The sequence below is a fragment of the Haliotis rufescens genome, unplaced genomic scaffold (assembly GCF_023055435.1).
Source record: "Haliotis rufescens isolate VD_foot unplaced genomic scaffold, xgHalRufe1.0.p SCAF_134, whole genome shotgun sequence".
Classification (NCBI taxonomy): domain Eukaryota; kingdom Metazoa; phylum Mollusca; class Gastropoda; order Lepetellida; family Haliotidae; genus Haliotis; species Haliotis rufescens.
The window spans coordinates 93,678-109,371 of NW_025963818.1; positions in this window are offsets into that span (position 1 = coordinate 93,678).

The following is a 15,694-nucleotide window of genomic DNA, read 5'->3' on the forward strand; positions in this document are numbered from 1 at the left end:
TGTTACTGTTTGTTTTCTCACAGATCGTAGTGCCACAGTCACATCCGTATGTCTCCTCGTGATAACTGTCTCAGTCAGTCGACTCAATGTTGACATTCGGGTCCACTTCCGGTTAGCCTGACGTCGTGGGCGATGGAAGGATACATCGTCCTAGCTGAAGTCCGTTTCGCTGTGGTTATTGGCGAATATGCTGGATTCGACGTTTTCCCTACACATTAAATTTTGTCTGAGGACTTGTTGTACTAGTAGACATCATCGATGACAGGTTTGCCATATCGGAGTACACCGCACCTGTTATCTCCCCTGAACAGTCTCATCACCGAGTCTTCTTTGCGCAATCCCAACAAGCGCCATAAAATCGTCATTTCTATAAATATTGCTCCATCTTTCGGGTCCTTCATATATCGTCGGAATTGTTGAAACACTTAAAGCTTACCCTGTACTGGGCAAATATTTCACGAGTATAGGTGCTTATTTTGATGCCTTTGACCAATCTACGTTCAAATATGACACTGGTTGCTGTTACCCTGTCTGGCGCTCGGCATTAAAAGGGTTAAAACACGGACTGATCGTCTCGGTGTCAGTATACTGTGACTGGGAGGGGTATACATGTTAAACTGCGGCATGTTTTCTCATTGGGCTGGCACTATAAAATCGGCATTAGTCTGGACAAGTACAAGCAGCCACGCACACACACGCGTGCATGCACTACGCTATAGCAATAATCCTGGACGCGACATTAAACCCCAAGTCACCTAGTCTTAAACATATCCATCCAAGCCGGCCATGTCTCAATGTCTGTTCTAATGTGGGAGAGAGTACAAAACACGTGCGCACCCTCTCACGCATGGGCATGCTTAGATCTGAACATGAAAGAGACGAGGCGGTCTCACTGTGTTCTTCATTTCTTGTTGAGGTGGAAAGGAATAAGCTGTATGGTGGTTATTGAACGATATCAAATCATCGATATCTTAACATCAAGCTCAAGATGAACTTCTTGGCCATTTCGATTCGTTTGTACTTTACCAATCCGAATTTCCGATTCATATGCATATCAGAAACAGATCAGCAAGAGGTGGAGCACAGTTGGAGCCCATGACGATGCCAACTTCGTCCTGAAATATCTTACCCCTATATTTGACATACATGCTATCAATGATGAAAACCAGCATGTCACATATTGTTTTGCCAGTACACTTCAGCCGGTATTTGCTTTCATTTTTGACAAATCTCCCTTCTGCCAGGTAACGAGGGTTGAACAAACACGTCATCTTTAACTACATGATAAGTGTACACAAATAATAATAAACAACATCAATATGACACTGAAAACAGAACATATTTTTATTTCTGAGTCACATATTGTTTGTAAAGATGAACAACACACCATGTTTCTCCATTATTTGGTATAAATAAATTTCTTGCCGAAATGTTTAACCCCCAAATGTTACATAGATGTTATTAGCGAGGGTGTCAAGCATGTCTAAGATTGTTTTCCCAGTACACCTCAAGTGGTATTTGCTTCCATTTTGTGACAAATTATCTTTCTGTCAGCTAACGATTGTTGTACACACGTCAGCTTTAACAACATAGGTGTACAAAATGTCGTTTTGTTACATTCAACTAAATCCAGCACTCCTTATCTTTGGATGATTGTTGATTTGATGTGACATTACATATCAATACCAACTTGCTGCTGTACAGTAACTGTTGATCAGCAAAACAAATTAGTAAATATAGTATACATAAACAGTAAAGGCCAAATGTACTGATGTTGTTATATGGCAGTGTAATGTATTGCTAAACAATGATTGTAACTGCAGTACATTGTTTCAATGCTTCAGTTGAGTTGATAGAAGCTTATTGCATTGTATTTAAAAAAATGATTAGTTGTCAGGAATGTAGTAGTATTTATTGTTAGCAGCGGTGAGGAAGTAATTATATTTAGATGCTATAATTATGTGAAAAGTGTGTGTAGCCCAATGTCACTGTCCCCTGTCGTGTTATTGCTATGATATTGCTGACCGCCTCGTAACAGTGGACCCGTGAAGATCCGGGATAGAATAGGTCTTCAGCAACCCATGCTTGCCGTAAAAGGCAACTATGGTTGTCGTAAGGAGGTGACTAATGGGATCAGGTGGTCAGGCTCGCTGACATGGTTGATGCATGTCATCGATCCCAATTACGTGAACGGTTGCTCATGATATTAATAACTGGATTATCTGGTCCAAATTCGATTATTTACAGAACGCCGTAATATAGCTGGAATATTGCGGCGTTAAGCAACAAACCAACCAACCAACTTAACAACGGGGTCTAATATGGGAGGTACAGTGGTTATTATATAATTATGGTCTTCATGAACAGACATTACATGAATATTGCTGAGTAAGGTGTTATTTTTATATTCAAATGAAATTATGTATGTATGTTTAACATAAATACATGCTTTAACAAACTTGAGTTTCCGTGTGCAAAAGCAATCCACACACATTTCACACGATGAAGACAACAATAAACTACTCAAACATGTCACACTATGAAGACAACAATAAACTACACAAACATGTCACACAATGAAGACAACAATAAACTACACGTGCACATGTCATACTATGAAAACAACAGTAAACTATGCAAACATGTCACGCTATGAAGACAACAATAAACTACACGTTCACATGTCACACTATGAAGACAACAGTAAACTACACAAACATGTCACGCTATGAAGATCAACATTAAACTATACAAACATGTCACACTATGAAGACCAACACTTAACTACACACATGTCACACTATGAAGACAAACATTAAACTAAACACATGTCACACTATGAAAACAACATTAAACTACACACACATGTAACACTATGAACACCATCATTAAACTACATACACATGTAACACAGTGAAGACAACATTAAACTACACACACACATGTAACACTATGAACACCATCATTAAACTACATACACATGTAACACAGTGAAGACAACATTAAACTACACACACACATGTAACACTATGAACACCATCATTAAACTACATACACATGTAACACAGTGAAGAACAACATTAAACTACACACACACGTCACACTATGAAGAACAACATTAAACTACACACACATGTAACACTATGAAGAACAACATTAAACTACACACACATGTAACACTATGAACACCATCATTAATCTACACACACACGTAACACTATGAAGACCAACAATACACTGCACGAACATGTCACACTATGAAGACCAACATTAAACTACAAACTCATGTAACACTGTGAAGAAAACATTAATCTACACACACACGTCTCACTATGAAGACCAACATAAACGTACACACACGTCTGACTATGAAGTGGGCGGTAGGTTTGAAGTTGTGTTATATTTTTCTTTATGCTCGTCGTTCGTTTTCGTACAAAAAAAGTGTGAAGGCACATTGTAACTAACAATGTGTATGCATCTGATTTCTCCTCAAAGTTCTGTAACTTGCATACAAAGCCACATGTTTCCTAACAACCAACTCACCATGAAGGCAGACTCACTGATGTGGACTATAATGACGTAGTTGCTGATATCATGGACTGAATTATCAAGCACATCTTCCTCTGTGCCAAAAACATCTCCTTGTTTTGTATTAAAGACAGCTCGAGATGGGACAAAACTCCATCAAAGACAACAGGTACACAGTGTCCATGTTGTGGTCATGAATATAGACATCGTTCCTGTAACGAACACGGTACATACAGACACAGTTTGCACCTATACTGTTAATGTAACTAGAATGGCGCCAATGCAAGACGATAACCAGATTACACGCCGCACCAGATTAAAACTTGGCGTAAAGGTCAACATAGCTGTTGAATTGAATGGACCACTGAAATCGGTGATGACACCAGGTGTTCGCGGAAAAGCCAAACATGTCCTGCCCTACCGGTAGAACCCGCAATTCACATAATTTGTATGAAAAAAGTAAGTATTTATAGCCTGTCGTCACACAGCAATGTTCCTGCTTTGCGACGGGCAGTGCAGAAATTCTGCTGCTCATAAGTGAGGGGGTGGGGGTTGGGGTGGGGTCGTGGTGGCTGACAGTTTTCATGTCACAAATGCGAGACAGCTATAAAAGTTAGGTAATCCCTAATCCACTAGGTCATGGTTTTTATTTGTCTTATTAAGGCTGCTCTAAATAAACGTAATATCCAATTTGGTCGAGGTGTGTTAATCACTTGTTTCATGCTATGAACCAATATGCCAGCTATTTCACCTTGAAACGTACATGAAGGTCGGTGGGGAAGCTGAGTGGTTTAAAGCGTTCGCTCGTCACGCTGAAGACCCGGGTTCGATTCTCCACATGGGTACAATGTGTAAAAGCCCATTTCTGGTGTCCCCGCCGTGATGTTACTTGAATATTGCCAGAAATCGCCTTAGAACCATACTATGGCACTCACTGACTCACTCACTACCTCACTACCTCACTCACTGACTCACTGATTCACTGACTCACTCACTGACTCACTCACTCACTCACTCACTCAAACATGCATATGTACATTATTTTCAGAAATATAAAAACAAAGGTCAGCATCTTCCTATCACTGTGAACCTACTGAACACATCTGCCATGTGTAACAGGTAAATATGTTTCTCCTTACTGTAAAGTCGTGTGTCCAGACACATCAAGCCGAAGCTTCATTCCCGCAGTAAGGGCAAATGGCAGTAGTTCTGTATATGACTTGGCTGGTACCTGTTATCAAAAAAAGGATATTAAAATAATTGTTTATTTCTTATACATTTGCATCGGGACATACTTTCAATATGAACAAATGTGTAGAGACTGCCGGTACATTGTAACTAATACAACACCTTTCGAGTCAACACTGTGTAAAAAGAGGATCCTGGCTATGACCAGACGATCCAGTGATCGACATCATTTGCATCAATCAACACAGTTGTGATATAATGACATGTTATCACTCCTGTCACCGGGTTGTACGCTAACAACAAGTATTGGTTGCTGTACCTATTGTCCCGCTTAGAATCGCCACGGCATAAGTACTTGCACCTGATCATAAGCTGTAATACTTGTTTTATATCCAATAAAATAGTGCATAACGCTAAACCTTTCGCACACTCTGACGTCGTCATAACATTGTAAACATGATACAGAGTGGGCATAGCCTCAGATATGTTTGTGTCTTTGATAGATCCCCTACGAGATGACCGCCTCCGTGGTCTAGTGGTAGAGCGTCCGCCCGGAGAGAGGAATTTCCGGGGTTCGATCCCCGGCCGCGTCATACCAAAAGACGTTAAAAGATGGTACTTGTTGTAACCTTGTCCGGGGCTCGGTATTAAGGGGCTAAAACAAGGACTGGTCGGCTCGGAGTCAGTGTACTGTGTCTGAGTGGGATATTCACATTTAGGACCAAAAAAGGTATATCTGAAAAGAATTCTACCTTGTTCTATTAACCAACGTCGCCAATATCGATAAAAGAATACACATCTATATAAACCTACCAAGGACGGTATTGCCATGGCTATGTAACATGACACACACTTGACTGGTACAACTTCCCATGATGCAACGGCATAACAGGAAGATGTGTTGTCGTCCAAGGCAATGGTGTTGGTGTTGCAGACATCTTTAGGGTCAGTGTTGAAGATGTCAACATCTTCACGTGCATTTTCAAGTGTGTAGTTGGCACAGGAAACTGGGGACGAAGAAATAATTTACAGTATCATCATGAGGCATCAACATTTCCTGGATCTGAGGATGACAGAAAGCGGAGATAACCAGCTTATACAGACTTCAAGTACATGGCAAAGTAAATACAACTGCAGTAAAATAACATGAATTCAATCCTAAGGGAACGCATGCCATCTGTGTTTCAAGAGGTCCATGGACCATTCCACCCGACACTGAAAGTTACACAGATCTAGATAGAACTCATGCAGTTTACGGTTGATCGTCAGAATAAAAAGGTCCATGGACCATTCCACCTGAAACTGAAAGTTACACAGATCAAGATAGAACTCATGCAGTTTACGGTTGATCGTCAGAATAAAAAGGTCCATGGACCATTCCACCTGAAACTTAAAGTCACACAGATCCAGATAGAACTCATGCAGTCTGCGAGAGTGGAATTGACATGCTCCAACGGCAACTTATTAACTTTATGATTATGACGATTCATGCGAATCTATTTTATCTGGAGATTCCAATGCCAGGACTAAAGAATCAGCTATATTATATAAATAAAGCGACAAAACACTTTCCATATCCAATAGAAATCGATTCTACAATTCCGACTATATCATGATCATGAAACGGTGTGTGTATCCTGCCCAAACGATGGCATCCGTCACAAACACATGCGAAGACTAGTCACCTTAAAAACACGGGAAGACATGGCACAAGTCAAAATCGCGAATTGCATTGAACATTATTTGTTGTCACTAATGCGTCAAATTTGGAAATGTCTTCCACATGCCAAACATACAATGATGTTTTTTTATTTATCTATTGACTAGGATTAATAAGCTGGTGACTTCTCTTTCCCCCGACAATGTTTATATAAAGTCATAAACAACGATGGCTTTAATTGACTAGATATGTATAAAAATAACCTTGCATCCATAGCGTTAATGGAATATTTAAATCAGCTTCATAGGCAAATTTGACCTGTGTATCACATTCTGGGTGCAGTGTTTTGACTATTTCATCATTTCTATTGATATTATTACAAATATAATAGCTATGTCGTTTCCTCAGAAATCGTTTGCCAGTGCTATGTATTCTGACGAACACTCTACCGTCAGCTTGTCTACCCAATAATAACCTAACTACTAAATCGTTAATAGATCATACTGTTAGTTACAGGCTCCCCGAATAACAATCAACTATCCAAACTATTTATGCAGCAATACTAGTGCCGAAAAGTTCAATGTATTTTCCGATATTAATAGAAGTGATATTGATATTGCTGTATGCAAATGTATTGATATTTTACTTCACTGTGGTAAATATGCAGGAGTAAATGTTGCTGTACCTACAAAGGGTGACATGTAACAGCCCTGGTATCGTATCGGGCTGTACTAATCTAGAATCAAGAAGGTTGGTGAACAAATTTAGAAGAAATGAGTGTGATGTTAATTTGCACATTTATCGTAAGGCGAAATCTGAGTTGAAAAAGTGCTGTAAAAATACGAGGAATGCATACGATGTCAGTCTGTGATGATATAAGGATGGCAGATAAACCTGGAGACTGTAAACGTTTCTAGAATACATTAAAAAGGGCGATACAAGGTAATACATCCAGTTACAACGTATCACCAGATACCTGGTTCACATGTTTTAAAAATATACTTAGCGCTGCTTTTAATAACTTGGAAACCAGACCCTTTGATTTATTTTTAACACAGTTTGTAAATTCCCAGTCATGTAAAGATTGTAACGCGTTACCATTTACAGACGATCTATGATCAGGTGAAATATCAGAGAAAAGCGATTGAGTGTGCATTTTAAAATCTGAAAGCTGGTAAATTTTCCGGTGAAAATGGAATACCCCTTAAATTATTAGATTATCGGGCAAAATTCTTATATCATATTTGAAATTATTATTCAATAAAATTACGAATACTTGAGTGTTACCAGTGTCGTGGAACGTTGGGATGATATTATAATTGTACAAATCGGGTGTAAGGTCTGATTTCAGTACTCACAGAGGCATTTCTGCTTAAAATTTAACGGGAGAGCTGTTTACTTTTATTAAAGAAAAGCGTCTCAGATTTTGGTTGGATGTGATTAATCTTCTTTTTGAATGTCAAGCCAGTTTCCACCCAAACTGTTCATTAATTTATTTATATTGCCAGCTTTATATTCCAAATAGTTGTGTAAACATGGGGGCGCTATTAGTGTGCAATTAAAATTCAGAAAAGGTTTAGATTTTGTAGATAGAGATAACATGTTTTATCATATGATGGGTAGTTTTTTCGACAGGATAAAGCCAACGGATAAAACGATATCCGTTTGCGTCAATTGCAGATAGAGATGCAAATATCAAAGGTCAAGTAGGGACTACTTACAGTGTTAAAAAACAAATATGGCCTTGCGCTTATCATTCGACGATCGAGTCAGAATTAACTATCGGGAATCTGGCGAAACTACAGGGCTCGCTAAATACAATGTTTATTTCTAATGCAGGATGAACTTCATGTTAAATGAGCACCTCAGAGAAAAGCATATTGCGAAGTTTAACACAATGCATAAAAACAGTATGTTAATGATCAGTCTTTTAAAATCCAACCACTCTGCCATACTGTTGAAACATATCTCTGTCAGATAATCGTTTGTATATCATGTGTATCACGGGAGTCGTACAAATAAAACACAAATGTCAACTGTGGCCTTAAGTACCGAAAAAAATGTCTATCAGTTTGTTCATAAGAGACTTGTGTGTGTCCTTCTTCAGCAACGTCTACATATTTCAATATAGATTTATATTATTTAATGTTTAAATAGAACTTCAATAAAGACATGTCAAGATAAGAAGTCAAGGGCTGCTGTCATGATTAATTAAGCCAGAGTTTATATACAACTGATCCAGAACTATTGTCGACTACCTCTAGAAAATATTGTTACAATTATTATTCGATATCAAGTGAACTTACTTCATCGTAGATTATAATCTCATGTACGAAGATGAAAGTATTGTCTACGTAAATTATAATGTCATATACGAAGATGAAAGTATTGTCTACGTAGCTAATAATTTCATATACGAAGATGAAACCATTGTCAAAGTAGATTATAATATCATATACGAAGATGAAAGTATTGTCTACGTCAATTATAGTATCATATACGAAGATGAAAGTTTTGTCTACGTAAATTATAGTATCATATACGAATATGAAAGTATTGTCTACGTAGATTATAATATCATATACGAAGATGAAAGTATTGTCTACGTAGCTAATAATTTCATATACGAAGATGAAACCATTGTCTATGTAGATTATAATATCATATACGAATAGGACAGTATTGTCTACGTAGATTATAATATCATATACAGAGATGAAAATATTGTCTATGTAGATTATAATATCATATACGAAGATGAAAGTATTGTCTTTGTAGATATTAATATAATATACGAAGATGAAAGTATTGTCTACATATTTTATAATTTCATATACAAAGATGAAAGTATTGTCTCCGTAGATTATAGTATCATTTACGAAGATGAAAGTAATGTCTACGAAGATTATAATATCATATACAGAGATGAAAGTATTGTCTACATAAATTACAATATCATAAACAAAGATAAAAGTATTGTCTACGTAGAAAAAAGATGAACGAGATTTAATAAAAATGTTTCATCACCTAGAAAATAGAGTTTTGTGGATGCTCAAATTCAACATATTCATTTATATGGAGCTGAAATGCTTGTTGTCACCAGTTAAAATACAGAACACGTGCATATTATGGATTGTTGTGTCACAAAATGCTTTGAAAGTGCTAAACATTGCTCCATGTTACACAGAGTATATGGCTATATCCCCGCATCCGATATGAAAATATATCTAAAGTATTTAGTCACAACATGACGCCACTATCACGCCACCATCGCGTCACTATCACAACACTGTCATGTCACCATCGCGTCACTAGCATGGCACTGTCATGCCACCATCGCGTCACTATCATGCCACTGTCATGCCACCATCGCGTCACTATCATGACACTGTCATGCCACAATTGCGTCAATAACATGGCACTGTCATGCCACCATCGCATCATTATCACAAAACTGTCATGCCACCATCGCGCCACTAGCATGCCACTGTCATGCCACCATCGCATCACTATCAAGCCACTGTCATGCCACCATCGCGTCACTATCAAGCCACTGTCATGCCACCATCGCATCACTATCAAGCCACTGTCATGCCACCATCGCGCCACTATCAAGCCACTGTCATGCCACCATCGCATCACTATCAAGCCACTGTCATGCCACCATCGCGTCACTAGCATGCCACTGTCATGCCACCATCGCGTCACTAGCATGGCACTGTCATGCCACCATCGCGTCACTAGCATGCCACTGTCATGCCACCATCGCGCCACTAGCATGCCACTGTCATGCCACCATCGCGTCACTAGCATGGCACTGTCATGCCACCATCGCGTCACTATCATGCCACTATCATGCCACCATCGCGCCACTAGCATGCCACTGTCATGCCACCATCGCGTCACTAGCATGGCACTGTCATGCCATCATCGCGTCACTAGCATGCCACTGTCATGCCACCATGGCGTCACTAGCATGCCACTGTCACTTCATTTTGGCGCCACTCTTGCGTCACTATCACTCTGTCACACTGTAGCACCACACTGTCGCATCACTATCGCGCCACGTTTGCGCCACTGACGTGATACCTCGCGTCCTTTACGCGCTACCCTCGTAACGTTTTCTTGCCACTTTCCCGGTATTATCGCGCCACTTTCGAGCCACCTTTGCAATACTTTCAAGCCACATTCACCAACTATTTTGAGAAACTGTGTGAAGGAACTTTTGAAATGTAATATATCCTGCTACACGTTTCTAGTTCACATAAGAAACACAAATAAAACGGTTGTGAACATGTTTGAAAAATATCCACGCCAGACTGAGCATCTGCGCATTCGATATAGAGGATGCAACACACTATTGTTTATTTAAGTGTTAAATATTGTACCGCTATCGCACTGCTATCCAGTCATCAGATCGCCACTTTTGCCCCTCTAACGAGATACTTTGCGCCATCAACGCGCCACTTTCACTCCATTTACTAACCACATTCGCGGTAATATCGCGCCATTTTCGAGTCACATTCACGATATTATCCTGTCACTATCGAGCACGATATGGGTGAAAGAAATGGAGTGTATAGATTGAATAGCAGATCTTAAAGTCTTTTCCTATTTTATTTTCAGAAACGACAATACTTCGTACATGATATGACCCACTGGCAACAGAGAATAACGGAATAAACGTCACCTGTGAATGGATTATGTGAGTGTCTTTCAAAAGACTTTGAGGCTTACTTCATTCATTCACCCAGGCACAGAATCTGTAATTCTTTGTTCACCGTTGATCATTCTCTAATTACGCATTGATACTCACTCCCATTGTACTGCCATCCAGTTATAACTGTGCTATCAATGTCCGAGTTAAAGCTTTCAGAGTGTAGCCTACACGTCCTGGTGAGCGGGTTGTACAAGACCAGGTTACACCGCACTCGCCTCTGACACCGAGAGAAACACTCAGCCCTCTTGTCCACCTGGTTGACCTCTTCTATCAGGCTCCCGGCAAACACCAGATCATCCATCTCAGACCTCCTGTAGAAAGTCATCTTAGAGCAACCGTCAGTATTGAAAATTAACTGACTTAAAACAAATGTCAATTGTAGTGCATTCATACTGGAATACGTCCGAGAGAGCAAATATGTCCTTGGAGGCCAAACTGGTAAAGCTATGGATTAAGCAGGGTCTGTCTGAAATCAGTAACCAAAACCAGCTTTTCATTGGGGTTTCTGTTATTTTGACACTTAAATTATTCACGAAGGCCTTGTGTCAGACAATGAATGACAGTCCTTCAAACGGAGTTTCTACGTCGAGAGTGAAGATCAGCGCTATGTTCTATATGAAAACAAACAGAATAGATTCAATATCTGGGATTCATTAATCCATATAAGAAGAAGAATGGGATTAGCTGCTGTCATGGTAACTTATCATATTCTGCTGAAAGTTCTTTGATGGGTTCGAAATCGTCAATTTGTGATTTTGCCTCAAAATGTAAACATGAATATATGCAATTAACTTATGGAGACAAAGACATTGTCATTAGATGCCCAGTTTATTTGACACAAACACAGTTTATTCAATCGCACGATGGCGTGACTCTTCGCCATGATTGCGGTTTGGACTCAATCGTCCGTCCTTTGTCACACAATATGTAGAAGGCGTTATGGAAAATGATAATTAATGAATTCTGAAACAGGCCAATATACAACTTCAGACGCATCCAGGCCAACACACCTGATATTGTCCTTTTCGATAAATCCAATGAATTCTCTGTGTTTTGGCACTAATATCATTGACAACATTCAGGGAAAAACATGCCAATTATGCGACCTTGCTAACGAAATCTCACCCCTCCATGCCAAGTACCAAGTTGTCCGACTCCGTTTGGTACCTCCCAATCTGTTGACTGATATTGGGAGCGTACCCAGATGTGCTGTGAAGTCAGGAGCACATCCCTTCTGGCCCTGTAGGTGATGCCGCGGTGTTGGGGAGTTTTCACAGTCACAATTGGGATTCCAAACATTGCAGCACTCATAACACCTGAGTTGAGGTTGTACGATTTAGCATTACTACAACTGTGTATATTTATATAACTGGAAACTTCACTATTGTGTCTCAGGTGGATTATTATACTCTCCTTCACACTTCCGCACATAGGACCGTTCTGAACATGTTCTATTGAATTAAGTCAAAGGTCAATATAAACACATGGTGACCCTATGGTACCTGGTTCAGATGTAAGACGCAAGAAAACAAACCTCTCCTCCTCTTTTTGATATGGTAAGAACATGAACAAAAATGTAGACATAGTTGGCTAAAAAGTTTAACTTAAGCTTCATGTATATAGCTGACCTGATATTCTTCAATAATGACCACCTCATCTAGAAAAAAAACCTTATTAAACTGTCTCAAGTGTCTATATATCTTTGCATACAGATTCTGAATGACAAACAACTATCAACAATACATGATAACGGAGATGTATTTAACTTTATCTTTATATCGAGCAATGCCAAGGTAGCTCCAAGTTTACAAGTGTATAGCTTTGGCAACGTAGTCAGTCTTCACATCAAACAGAAAAATATATATATTTATTACACTGTCTCAAGTGTCTTTTCATATCTTTGCATACAGATTCAGTGACAAACAACTACCAACAAGACTACATGGCAACGGGAATGCATTTAACGTTCCCTTCATATCGAGCAATGCCAAAGTGGCTCCAGCCTCTGGTGTTTACAAGTGTATAGCTTTGGCTACGGAGTCAATCTTTATATCAAAAGGAAATTCCACGTTTCAGTTAATGGGTTCCTTAATGATTCCATCAGGACCGAACGGAAATGGATGTGTGGACATGCTAGTAATCACAAAGGTGGTGTTTTTTATTCATTACTATTATTGGCGTCGACTCAGGTGTTTATTCCGTTCACCGTGCGAAACATATACACACATCCAACATGTGAACCTCCTGAAGTCCAGATGGCGATAGGCTGCAAAGTATGAATATGATTTTGAGTACACTGCATTAAAAGTTCCAACATTTTTAATTTGAAGAAAACAAAAAATTGCGAACATTCATATACTTTTTAGGAGAGGCATCAGTCAATATGGGAGTTGGTGTGTGGTGGAGTGTGGTGTGTAGTGGGTGGATGTGTGATTGTGTGTGGTGGTGTGTGGTGTGTAGTGGATGATGTGTGGTGTGTGATGGGAGAATGGTGCTGTGTGATGTGTGGTGTGTGATGGGAGAATGGTGTTGTGTGATGTGTGGTGTGTGGTATGGTGTGTGGTGTGTGGTGGGAGATATGTGGTGGTTTTTTTGTGGTGTGGGATGACTGGTGTCTCGTTGGGGATGTGTGGTGTGTGGTGTATGGTGTGTGGTTGATGATGTGTGGTGTGTGGTGTATGGTGTGTGGTTGATGATGTGTGGTATATGGTGTGTGGTTGATGATGTGTGGTGTGTGGTGTATGGTGTGTGGTTGATGATGTGTGGTGTGTGGTGTGTGGTTGATGATGTGTGGTATATGGTGTGTGGTTGATGATGTGTGGTGTGTGGTGTATGGTGTGTGGTTGATGATGTGTGGTATATGATGTGTGGTTGATGATGTGTGGTGTGTGGTGTATGGTGTGTGGTTGATGATGTGTGGTATATGGTGTGTGGTTGATGATGTGTGGTGTGTGGTGTATGGTGTGTGGTTGATGATGTGTGGTATATGGTGTGTGGTTGATGATGTGTGGTGTGTGGTGTATGGTGTGTGGTTGATGATATGTGGTATATGGTGTGTGGTTGATGATGTGTGGTGTGTGGTGTATGGTGTGTGGTTGATGATGTGTGGTATATGGTGTGTGGTTGATGATGTGTGGTGTGTGGTATATGGTGTGTGGTTGATGATGTGTGGTATATGGTGTGTGGTTGATGATGTTTGGTGTGTGGTGTGTGGTTGATGATGTGTGGTATATGGTGTGTGGTTGATGATGTGTGGTGTGTGGTGCATGGTGTGTGGTTGATGATGTGTGGTATATGGTGTGTGGTTGATGATGTGTGGTGTGTGGTGTGTGGTGTATGGTGTGTGGTTGATGATGTGTGGTATATGGTGTGTGGTTGATGATGTGTGGTTTGTGGTGTATTGTATGTGGTTGATGATGTGTGGTTGGAGTGAAGATGGTGTTGGTGGGTGTGTGTTTGGTGTTGGGTGATAGGTCATGGGTGAGAGGAGTACGTGTGGTGGGTGGTGGTGGTTTGTGGTCGTTGGTAGGAGCTAGGTTGGTAGTAGGTTGTGTGTAGTGGGTTATGGGTAATGGGTGTTGCGTGGTGGGTTGTAGGGGTTAGGGTGGTAGTGATTGGTGTGTAAGTAAGTAATTATACTATTAAGCTATTATACTATTTTGTCTATGTTAAAACATGGATCTCTACTGAAGCGGCCAGAACTTTAAATAACAGGTTTCACTGCATCAGAAATACAATCTGATCAAAAGAGGTCGAGTTGTAAATGCAGGGTTAAATATCTGCTTGATTCCAAAGGCGATACCGGTTATCCGAATGTAACGGACACGTTGTCAGGACATGCCATTCATCTTCGGGAGTATTCAAGTCACAACAACGACATTTACGTTCCAGTGGTGGAGTGGGTGAGCGTCGGAATCGACCCAGTTCCATCTTCTCTTGAAATGAATAGCATTTTTTGGCTTTTGATGATGGAAAAGTCACAAACTTCAGAACTAACAAACAACCCAAACTATTGTGCCACTGATCCAGGTTCCGACTCATATGCTATTTCAGGAAAATACACACAATTAGGTTACTATTTGAATAGTATGAGACTGAGGAAAATGTTGACGCATAACCTGATATACTTGCCAGTGCATAAGGAAATGCACAATTCAATAGACAGGGTAGACAGAGTGTTTAATATTAGCATGTATATTGAAGTCCCTCATACCAACCGAGAAGTAAATCAACCAGGACAAATACAGGTCATTCTATGCAATATATATCCTGGATCAAGTTAAAACACAACTTCCTTGCATATCAAATTTAGCAGTGTCCAACATGTTATTGACAAGGAATGAAAATACGAACCACGCTTAAAAGTCTAACTGTAGACATCACGTTCACAGTGCCAATTGTCAACGCGGAGAGGGCAACTTGAATAAGAATGACCAACCTGTAGATTGAACAGTCACTTATATTACAGGGATCACATTTGACACACCGCTCCTTGGGGTGTGTAGACGACAATTCGATAAGAGAAAAGTATTGGGAGTGAAACTGTATGGCAATGACGCAAACGATATTAAATGGGTTTATGCAAATGTGTACCTTAC